The 12,110-nt window shown below is 43.6% G+C and overlaps 1 protein-coding gene across 1 annotated transcript in view; it reads right to left on the minus strand.

The window, feature by feature from the left end:
• The window catches only part of RHBDD1 (rhomboid domain containing 1), a 115,496-nt gene extending 106,385 nt beyond the window's left edge, over positions 1 to 9,111 (minus strand). Inside the window, exon 1 of the mRNA XM_033112868.1 lies at positions 8,982 to 9,111. The gene's annotated coding sequence lies outside the window, so the exon portion shown is untranslated. The remainder of the gene's footprint in view (positions 1 to 8,981) is intronic.
• Positions 9,112 to 12,110: the final 2,999 nt, after the last annotated feature.

Consider the following 12,110-nt stretch of genomic DNA (forward strand, 5'->3'; position numbering starts at 1 on the left):
AACAAATACTTAGCATTTGAAATTATTTTTCTTATGAAAGCTATTAACTAAAAATTAACTCGTTAAGAAAAATCCTTTACTATGTAAATGCAAAGCAGCTGCTTTCATACAATAAAAAACCGAGGGACAGTAAACACAAGAAATGTATTTTGACTGACTCCTTGTTTCTTTTTCCTTGAGTCATTTGTAATGCTAAACAACAGCCAGTTAAAATATTAAATAGCTTTAACAGTGATACAGCTGTCATAGCTTGGCGAGACTAAAAAAAACTTTAAAGATTTCTCAAAAAAATGTGCATAGACTCCTACTTTTGTAAAATATGGGTCAGACTGAAGGCTGAATTCTTTTTTAAAAGGATTACTCACTCCTCTGCCTGAGAAGTTACACTACGTATATTTGCCATTGCTGAAAACCTTGGGTGTTGTCTTCAGAATAAGTTCGTGACTCCCACTCACAAGAATGTTTAATGCCATGACTTTTTTAGCTTATCTCCTAGGATTTGTATCTCACAGATGCAAAGTTCTGGGGACATGCCTCGGGTTCTGGGGACAGGCCTCGGGTTCTGGGGACAGGCCTCAGAGTGCGGCTGCAAGAGGTGCAAGGTGTGCACCAGCAGGAGGCTGTGTCCTGCCACCTCTCATCTTAAAGCGTCTCAGCTCCTGAGCACTACAGGTTAAGATTCTGCTAAACAGGGTTCCCTGCTAAAATATCTGAGGTCCACTGCTTAGGTAACGTAACTGCAGCATAAAAGGAAATCTATCTTTTTAAAGCATCATTTCTATCTTTTTAATTTTTTTAAAAGAATGTTTACATATACGTGCACTTACCTAACTTCACATAAATGTACAGATTATTTATCCCCAGCCCCATATTACAAAACAAAATTATGACCTGGTATGACTCCTTTGAAGTATTTTCCATGCTCATGTATTCTGTTAAAATATACACAAAAATACATAGGTATCATCATTTCTAAAAATAAAATTTTTTACTTTGCTATTGAGACAGGTTAGTTAGCATGTTGCTAAGTAGACAGGGGAGTCCCTGGTGGAATAAACAAAAAAACAGCCATATCCTGAAACTCCAGGTTCTAGAATGTCTCCCTCACTCCAGGACAAAGATATGAGACCACGCCTTGAGGTTAATAAATTATCTCAAGTCCCTTTTGGCTGGACAAAGGAACAGATCTGATAGATAAGAATGGGTTATTTCGTTAACCCCTTCAGGATGGGCAAACAGGACAAACCTGAGAGATGAATTCCATTAGAAGGCTCCAGCCCTCTTCCCCAAGCAGGTAAGGGAAGGTATAAAAGTAAGAGCTTTTGCCTCAGTCACTGGGCTTCCCAGTTTCGGGTACCCCTCCCGCTCGGGAGCTGCAACCTCCTCTCCTGCCTCTTATAAACTATCTTCCTTTACAACTTTTTGCCTCTCCCTGGTCCAGGTTTCCATTCTTCAGTCTCAGGAGACATGATCCCGGCCCACACCCAGAAACTGTCGACAGATCCCACATGATTTACATCATTTGGGGGCTTGTCCGGGATTGAAAGAGAGCTAAATATTATCTGTGCCTTTCTACTTGCCCACCCTATGGGCCTTCATCAATTTTTTTTTTTGTCTCCTTTTTTTCCTATCAAACAGCAGGCCTCCAACAGCCGTTTAAATGTGAAAAGTGTGGCTGTCACTCTCAAGACTCAGAGGACAGGTCTTGCAGAAGGGCTGTGGTTGATCCCCTCAGGCACTGAACTGGAGGAATGCCAGCCACAGTCCAACTGCCTTCTCTCTTGCTTTCTCTCTCGGGTGGAGTGAAGCCCAAAGACAGCGCGCGGTTGGGGTGAATGGCCCTTGGCAGCAATTGCGGGACTCTGACCATGCGGGACTTGGCAGCAATTGCGGGACTCTGACCACGCGGGACTTGGCAGCAATTGCGGGACTCTGCGGTGTGTCCCAAAGGCCCCATGAGTCTTCCATCAGCCCAACTGCCCCTAAAGGTGCTGTTCGGAGGCTCCTTCCCCGTCCCTATTACTTTCTCCTATTCCTCCTTTCCACGAGGAGACTGAATACTGGCACATGGCCAGGACTGTGAGCCTTTGCGGACAACTGAGGGACCTTGTCGTGGCTCCTCTACGGTGGGTCCCAAAGGTCCCTCTGGTCCCTTCCTAGCCCGACTGCCCGTAAGGGTGTCAGCAGGATGACGCCTTTGTCTCTGCTGTTCCTTCATCCTGTCACTGTCTCTCCCTAGCTCTTGAGACGTAGGTCCTGGGTCCCTTCCCTGTGAGACCACCTCAGCACTCTCCAGTAACATATTTTAACAAGCCAGCCAGGAGGCAAGTCCCTTTTAGGGGACCGCAAAACCTCTTGCTCACTTTCCTATACCTCTTTTGTTGGCCATCCTTTGTGGGCATGGGTCGGACAGTTAAATGGGCAGTAGGGTGTCCACCGCTTGAAAACTCCCGTGACAAGATAACCCGGTCTTGGAACAGGTCATTTAGGACCTGCCGAGCTCAAGACAAATCCAAACACCAGTGAGGTCTGTGTTTGTACAGCATAATTTCTCTCTGGAGACTTGATCTTTCATCTCCTCTGTTCTATCGCTGTACTCTTCTGGGGACCTCAGAAAAAAAAGCGGCGTCTCTACCACCTGGCTCTGCCCCTAGCTCGGCAGGAGCACGGCCTGCCAGGCCACCTCTGCCACCGCCAGGCAAAGTTTTTAAGGAGGATCAACATATTCCGGATTCGCTTTTCCTTAAGGAAACAGCTTTGCCCGAAGCCTTTTGGGGCTTCAGATGCCCCTTTTTGTGCCCCCTTACATATCAGGCTTCAGGGCCTCCTTCCCCGCCCTCTCGCCTAGGCCATATGCCTTCCCTACAAGCTTTAAGTATATTCTCCCTCCACTTTCAGGCACCTCATTAGCAGCCTTTATCGGCCTGTGGGCCAGCGCCAGACGTTCAGGCGGGTACAGGGCAGGTGCCCACCGGAGGCACAGGCCGGGCTGCCCAGGTAAGCACGACTAATGCTGGCGCGCCGTGTCTCCCCACCCACCCCGGAATCGGTCGTGCGATGTCCGTGGCCCACACGTCTAGGGGACGCCCTAGAGCAAGTTGTGGGAGATGAATTGCAAAGGGACCCCTTTCTGTTCTTCCTCCCTTTCCGATGGGCAATCAGCCCTCACGCGCCTTCACCCCCCTGAACGGCATCTTGACACATTGGGACAAAGTTGACCCTCAGACTTTGAAGAAGCGGCGCCTGGTTTTCTTTTGTTCAGACGTTTGGCTAAATACTCATTGGAAGACGGGGAGACTTGGCCTTCTGAGGAAGTATTAATTACAAGACTATCCTGCAGCTAGACCTGTTTTGCAGACAGGAGGGCAAATGGTCAGAAGTTCCGTATGTTCAGGCTTTTTTCGCCCTGAGGGACAACCCAGATCTCTATAAGAAATGTCAAGTTGACCCGGCGTGATCTCTTGCCTCCCTCCTCCTAAGGAGACCTCTTCTAAGGGGACTCCTCCTCGGGGGACCCCTTCTAGGGAGGCTCCTTCTAAGGAGACTCTCCTGGGGAGACCTCTTCTGGGGGGACTCCTGTTCAGGGGACTCGTCCTAGGGAGACTCCTTCTAAGGAGACTCTCCCTAAGGAGCCGCCTCCTAAAGGGATTCCTCCAAAGAAACCTCCAGCAGGACCCTCCTCTCCTGAGGTGGACCCTTCAACAAACACCATCTCCTAATCCACCTATAAATACGAATGCCTGAGGCTGAGGTAACTGAAGGAAAAAAGTGGCACTTTTAAAAACCAAGCAACTAATTCTCAAGCCAGATCCTCCCCCGACCCCCTTACTCTGCGGCTCTAATTCTAAGTCCTGCAGGGACCACTCGCAGTGGGATTCATTATAAGGGAAATCGCCTTTAGATGGGAGTCCCAGAGTACCAACATTCTAAGTGAGCCGACTTTTAAAGTCATGTTACCTCTGTTACAGAATTTAGCTTAATTATCTAGATAGTTCAAAATAACAAAATGCTGAGGTGTTAATTATTAGGCAGGTCTAAGTTCATCTATTTCTAGCTTCCTGTTCACAGGAATGTTAAGACATAAATTAAGATCTGTTAATAAATATATCTTATATTTTATTACAAAAGCCTATGCTTTTAAAGGTTGCCAAATATATCCCTGGATTTGCCAGTGGAAGTGCTAATTGCTTGCTTTTGGTTGTCAGTAAAAATTAAGGTTCTACAGGTTATGGATTCTAATATGGAAGAAAATAGTGTGTGTTTTCAAGGAAGGTGTAAGGTATGGAAATACATTTTTGAAGGTATTGAAAGAAAACAGTTTGTCCTAAAGATGGTTATTTCTGAATGAGTGAAAAGAGACAAACTAAGAGGGACTGGGAAAGTTGTAGAAGGTTTGTGAGAAGTTTTGAGAGTCATATACAGTTAAACTAAATGTAATTAAGTAAATTTAAAGGTCAAAAGTAAGCTGGTACAAAATAAAAGTTAAGTTTTCTCTCTCTACTAAGATAAAGTTTGTTAGACTATTGGTCCGCTACTGGCATTATGAAAAAGTTTTCTACCTAAAAAAGCAAACATTATATATGTCACCAAAACAATTTTCTATGTTTTCTATTTTCTCAATCAGGTCCTTGGTTATTCAAAAACTAAATCTAAAAATTGTTTTGCTAATAGTTAACTTCTATATTTTCGAACTGCTAGAGCTCATGTGTCCTCCTCGGTATCAGCTACAGGCCAATATAAGGAAGATTAGCCTGATCTTTTCCCCTAACTGGCAGGGAATTCTAACAGTTCTGGCCCACCGCTACATCCCTGATTAAGTGGCTCAGATCCTAGAGAAGGCCCGGAATCTGTGTAAATGTCTTTAACAACCAAGACAGAAAAACAAGGAATAAAGGAACAGTGAGACGAGAGGAGGAGACCAGAGACGTGCCAGACTTTTGGCCACAGTTATAGACAATCCAGGGCTGAAGCCACCTCAAGGCACCCCAAAAGCCCCAGAGAGAAAGCGCCAGATAAAAGAGCCTACTCTGGATATACAACCCCAGATCACTGGATTTCTAATCCTCCAAAACAGCCCTGCCCGCTATACAGACTAAAGGGCACTACAGGAGGGAGTACCCATTGTTCTGAAGGGAGCAAGGACCAACTTCCTCCCCCAAAATGGCTGTCATCACTGTTGGGCCTGCAGTTCCCAGAGGCTCCCAAGCTATTCTCATCCCAGGGGGTAAAACTGCGGGTGACCCTGATGTGGCAGGTAAGCCTATTAATTTCCTAATTGATATAGAAGCCATTTATTCTGTCTCAACTGCTCACTCTGGACCTTTTTCCTCCAGAAAACAGCTTGGTTGTAAAGATAAAGACAGCCCCCAGATTTGGGCTCATTTTACTCAGCCTTTTTCTTATCATTGGTCTATACCTCGTAGCACAGGGCTGGCCAGCTTGCCTGTGGGCCATAGCTACAGCTACCCTCCTCATTTCTGAAGGCACCAAGCTCACAATGGCACAGGACTTACCTGTCTTTGCCCCGCATCACATTCGAGAACTTTTAAATACTAATAATAGTCACTGGCTCACTGATAGCCTCCTCCTGTGGTATCAGGCCCTCTTATTAGAAAGTCCTGTAATCCAAATACAGACTTGCTCCACCCTTAATCCTGCCACGTTCCTCCCAGAGATGGAGGAAACTGAACTGTCAATAGTTTTAATACAAACCTATACTGCTAGAGCAGATTTACAAAAAACACCCCTAGACGACCCAGATTGGACTCTCTTCACTGATGAGAGTTCTTTTATAAAAATGACATACAAAAGGCTGGATATGCTGTAGTTACTCTACATAATATCTTAGAAAATACAAGCCTTCCCTCTAGGGCCAGCACACAACTAGCTGAGCTAACAGCTCTCACCCAAATACTAGAACTGAGTAAAGAAAAAAGAGCCATAACTCCGACTGATTAATCAATGTGTTAGTTTCACTGGCTGCTCCAACCAGTTCTTTAATCTACCTCACAGGTTACCCATGCCATGAGACAAGAGTTACGACAGGTCAGAAAAAGAGTTCTCAAACAGAGCTGCCGCAGATTATCTACTTGTCAAACACAATCAAGGATGTAAAAATTTTAAAGGGTTACGCTGTATCAATCTCTCTGATAATTCAGTTAATTCAAGTTCACCAAATTCATAATATAGTTTCCAATATTAAACTAAAAACAAGATTCTTTGCCTTCCTTATTTCCTGGCTTCCCAGTTTAGCGGGACTTAAAGAAACTTTTCTCATTTGTCTTTTATCCATTATTATAGATATTACCTCATGCTGTTGCGTACAATGCGTCTCAGCTTACAGACTACCCACTGGTTGGCTAGATGGCCTACAAGACAACATCCTCATCTGGACTTGTTCATCTACCAGGGACCCTTAGATAGAACTCTGGACAAGCCCTAGCTGCTGGTCTCTTTCTACTACGCTCCTCCTCAGCCGGAAGTAGCCAGAGCAGTCATCCATCGCCCCTATTCCTTAACAGCAGTTAGGGTTACGTCTTCAGAGGGGGGATTGAGACAGGTTAGTTAGCATGTTGCTAGGAAGACAGGGGAGTCCCTGGTGGAATAAACAAAAAAGTAGCCTTATCCTGAAACTCCAGGTTCTAGAATGTCTCCCTCACTCCAGGACAAAGATACGAGACAGCGCCTTGAGGTTAATAAATTATCTCAAGTCCCTTTTGGCCGGACAAAGGAACAGATCTGATAGATAAGAATGGGTTATTTCATTAATCCCTTCAGGATGGGCAAACAGGACAAACCTGAGAGATGAATTCCATTAGAAGGCTCCAGCCCTCTTCCCCAAGCAGGTAAGGGAAGGTATAAAAGTAAGAGCTTTTGCCTCAGTCACTGGGCTTCCCAGTTTCGGGTACCCCACCCGCTCGGGAGCTGCAACCTCCTCTCCTGCCTCTTATAAACTATCTTCCTTTACAACTTTTTGCCTCTCCCTGGTCCAGGTTTCCATTCTTCAGTCTCACAAGACATGATCCCGGCCCACACCCAGAAATTGTCGACAGATCCAACATCATTTACATCACTATCATTAAGGATCCATACTGAAAAATAATAAGTATTTCAGAGCTAACAGTATTTTCTTATACTTCGGTGCATGTTGTTACTGAGGTCTCATCTCCTGTAACACTGTTCCCTTCTATAACTGACTATCCCTGTTAACTAACTAAAGATACTTAATCAGCCCCTGACCTTTCAATAAGCACCCAAAAAAATCTTATGGAAGTTGCTGTGTTATGGTAATAAAACTAAAGATAGTGGCTTTTTTTTTTTTTTAACCAGGTTTAGAGTTTTAACTTTCTCCAGGTATTTGCCTTCTCTCATTCATAATAATGTGAAAGCGTTGACTCTTCACTTCAGCATCTTTGATCATTTAAAATGAAAAGCAATGCAGTTAGGAAATAACAAAACTACCTCATTCGTAACAATGAGGAAATGAATAAGGTGAGGTTTGCGGTGGTAACTACCTGGTCCCAGTCCAACATGTGGCAGTTATTCGAGCCTCTATGCCTAACATGGTGGACATGTTTTGCACTTTATTTTGTTTCATTCAATGTCCTGAGGTAGTCACACACCATGACTCCTACTTTATGCAAGAGGAAATTAAGGTTGGGAGGACGTTATCTTGTCTGTGATGCTTCCAGAAACCAGAGGTATGGAGACTGGGTAGAAGGAGGGCTTCTCTGCTATCTATCGCAGAGCCCTATGACAAATGGGAAAGAAAGATAAGGATGGAAACATCTTCAGCCTTGTTGTTTGCTTGCAAGTCACTGCTCCAGAACCCTGCTCAGCTGTTAGGCTAAGGCTTAGCGTCAGTTTTCTACTCTACCCTCTTCATTCCATTCCGTAAAATTCCATTCTGTGACTCCAAAATGGCTGTTATCACTATGCCAGTAATTCCCAAACTTTAGCACCCAGGTGCACCGGGAACAACTGTTAAGTCTTCTTAAAATAAATTTCTGATTCAGTAAGTCTGGGGTCAGACCCCAAAATTTGCATTTGCAACAAGTTCCCAGGTGATGGTGACGCTAGTAGTCTTTGGACAATTTAGGAACCCAACGCACTGCTCTTTCTCTTTGTGTGATTACCTTTCCCAAGCCCTGCCACACCAGCAGCAAATTAAAAGGCTTTCAAGTTTATTAGAACCAACAACAAAAAAAGGACATATAAATGTGAGACATTAGACAGACTTTTAAGAAGCGATTCCAAAGGGGGGAAAAATGGAGGAAAATCCAGCTGTCACGGAGTGTACGGCAAAGGAACCTCCACATATAGATGACTCAACCTTAAATAAGCAATTATTTATCCTGACAGCACTCTGAGTCTTCGAAAAAGTTTATGCTAAGTTCGGAAAAGCAAATGAGCATGGGATCCGGTTTTGGAGGTTTTTAAGGTCTGGGCCGAAAAGGGTTACATTCAACTTAGGTGGATTTCCATATCCCCTATTAAGAGAAATACCACAACTTAAATTAGGGTTGTGTTTGCCACACCACTTGTTCGGAGAACATCCAGTTACTGTTGTTCCAAGAGCACCTGAAACTGCAAGCTGTTGCTGATGCAACGTCGCTTTAAACTTCCTGCTTGCAAAAGCAATCCTTCACAACTCGCCCAGAGCTCAGCCCACGCTCCGAGGGCTGCGGTCGGCCTCCAGCAGACACCGGGGTGGGGGGCGTGACGGGGAAGACGACTCCCGCGGAGTCGCTCCAGGAAGCGCCCTCCCCGCCCTCCAGCCACCTCCCCCAGAGCGCCTAAGATGCGGAAGCTACAGCCGCCAATCCCCACCGGGTCCCCACCCCCATCCCGACCCCTCGGGAGATGCCGCCAGCCACCCCCCGCTTCCCGCCTCGCGGCCGGTGCCACGGCCCCGGTAAAAGGCGAAAGACGCTGCGCGGGACCAACGCTGAGAACGGCACCACACAGACGCGAAAACTCACGCTCTCTACGGCCCGCCGGCGTCCTCACGTCTTCGCGCGCGTACGTGCGTCATCACGCACGGGCGCTGCTCCTGGAAACTGCGGGTCCCCGCGGCCTGTTGGGCGCCGAGGAGAGAGCGTGGGCGACCTTACTACGCGGCCTGCGCGGCCCGGGTGGAGGAGGGAAGGCCCGTAAATTGGGCCGGCTGGCCGCGGCGCATGCTCAGTTGCGCACGGGCTGGATTTTTTTTTTAGGCCGCCTGTGGCTGCGGTGGCAGAGAGAAGGCTCCGAGGGCATAGCGTGGAGAGCTTGTACCCGCGACTCATCCTGCAAAACCGGAGTGAAACGTGCTTCTCCCTGCCATAAGTAACTCTTTGCTCTATCTGGCTTAAAGCAAACAAGTGGCCTGCGTTGAAGGGACCAGACAAGGGGAGAAGCAGCCAGTGGGCCGCGTCGCAGCTGTGACACTGTCCTTCCAGGCCCCAGCCCTGCTGCAAGCTGCTGACCTGCCGCGTGGAGGAGACGGATGCTGCTTGTGGAGTAGATAGTGTGAGAGACACTTCCACCTTTATGTTATCTGCAGACAGCCTGAGAGCTGTCTATCTCAGGGCAGAACCCAACGGTTACAAAGTAGGCCAGCAAATAAGGTCATGGGTGTAGTTTTCACTCCCCAAAGCTTAGGTCTGAGACTGTATTTCTTAGTCTGTTTGCCCATTTAAGAGCTTGAGGTGTTAAGTATTTCAGTTAATATGTCATTTGATGCAATTTTAATTATGGGTTCTGCTTCTGTGCAACAAAGTTTACGATTAGTTGTAGAGTCTGGTTAAATTAAATGCTGTAGTGCTGTATTTATTTCCTACAATATGAGAAAACTATTTTATTAGTTGGTACGGAATTTCTAATAACTAGGGGGAAGATATGCCTTTTCCAAAGAGGAATCCAAATGCAGGTGGTTTTATGCTGCTCTGTTATTTATTGGAAGTTGTGGCATCTGTATTTAGCTTGTTCTACTTAAAAACTGCCTAAATCAGAAGAGTTTTGGTTATCTTTTGTTAAGTACTGCAGGGACTCTTCGTGGAAATTTTATTTTAGAATTTGACATTTCAATGAAAAATTGGCTCATGTATATAACAGACTTTCAAGTGATAAAGAAGATTCTCAGCAATTTGCAAGTATATGTTCCTTGGGCCTTACAGTTTACCCCTTGTAAAAACAGTGTACTGATCAGAAAGTTTGGCTGACAATGACAGACTGCATTCTTGGAGATAGAAAGTCAGTTGAACAAGAGGCTGAAAGGTGAATTGCCTATGGAAGTATTTTATGTATTTCCCTAGGAAAAAATTTAATGTAATTTCTCAAAAAGAAGGGGTCCTCATTTATCCTCGTGATCCATGATCATATGCATCAATTCAATTAATACTAATCCTATCTCCTATTCTCTAACACCCTTTACACCTTTCTATAATTGCATCATTTTTCTTGTCCTTAATACATCAAATACAGAAGTGATTTTAAGGGAGCCACAAATCAAGAAGTCTCAATACAGTAGTCTCATTAAAATGTCATTATATGTAAGGATTAAGAACATACTTAGAAAATTATATTCAATTTCAAATATCAGTGAAAAAAATTCATAGAAATTCGAGAGGACAGAAAAAGCTTACCTTTTTAAAAATGACTTTTTTGTCCTATATGACTTACGGAGAAGACTTTTTTTTAAGTTCCTATTGAAATCAACATGTATCACACTTAAGTCCCATTTAAATTGACAAACATCACTTGATTAATAATTGTGTATCTTAAACATTAACACATGAGGCAGTCAACAGCATCCTTTCACAGAGCAAGGCTTACAAATATCAAAGACTCAATGCCATAAGTCCTTTAACACAAAAGTTAACCCAGTTGTTGCATTGCTTTGTAAGATAATGATTCTTAAAAGCTCAAAAGTATTCATGTATGTTAATCATGAGAAAAAGCAGTATTATGCACATTGTGTTTAATATTTGAGACCTATCTAATGGTCTGACCAATGTTCTGTTTTTATTATATCAAACGTTTGCAGGACAGCAATAATACCTGGGAATAAGCCATGTGACTTAAAGGAATGTTCCTAAAATGTGGTTCTTATGTCCAGAGGAGTTGTAGTAACAATCTTTGTACAGTTTATAAAGCTAGGACTGGAACTGTTAGGAAGGCAGATGAGTATCATTCTTTCAAAACCTGGTGTCAAAGTGAGAGAATGTCAGGTAATAATGCCATGCGCAAATAACACAACTGGATTATTTTTTTAAAGAGGAGCTTGTTGGGGTGTCTACTTTTAATGGATTATTTATTTTTATGCCCAACACTATACCAAAGGATGTATAAACTGATAAAAGAATTTATAGCTTTCTTGTGAAAAGCTTGCAAGCTAATTCAAGGAAAATTTAAACACTATATAAGTACAAAGTTGTACCACGTATTATGATAATAACATTAACAACAATACTTAACAGTGGTAGACCACGCAAACTAACCATAATTGATTTGCAGTGGCTATACTGATAGCAGACAAAAAAGACTTCAAGACAAGACATATTTCTAGATACGGGTATTTCATAATGATAAAAGGGTCAATACTTCAAGAAGATATAATAAGTAGAAATATACCTGTACCCAACAACAGAACGCTAAATACATGAAGCAAAAATTGATAGAATTGAATGGAGGAATAGACAGACAATAAGAATTTGATATTTCAGTATCCTACTCTCAATAATGGCTAGAACAACTAGTCAGGAAACCACTAAGGCTATAGAAGCTTTAAATAACACTATCAACCTACTCGACATATATACCACCGTACTTAATGTCAGCAAGATTTATATTCTTTTTAGGAAGTATATTCTCCAGGATACTGCATATGGCAAGTCATAAAACAAGTCTCAATAAGTTTTAAAAGATTAGGGGCATGCAAAGTATATGTCTGGTTACAGTGGAATTATATTAGGAATACAATAGAAAGAAATTTGCAAACTCCCCAAATATTGGGAAATTATTCATGGGCCAAAGAAAAAGTAACAAAGGAAATTAGAAAATGTTTTGAACTGAGATAAAATGAAAACATATTGAAATTTATGTTTCTAAACATATACAACTAAAACAGT

This window comes from Rhinolophus ferrumequinum, chromosome 8 (genome assembly GCF_004115265.2).
Source record: "Rhinolophus ferrumequinum isolate MPI-CBG mRhiFer1 chromosome 8, mRhiFer1_v1.p, whole genome shotgun sequence".
NCBI lineage: Eukaryota > Metazoa > Chordata > Mammalia > Chiroptera > Rhinolophidae > Rhinolophus > Rhinolophus ferrumequinum.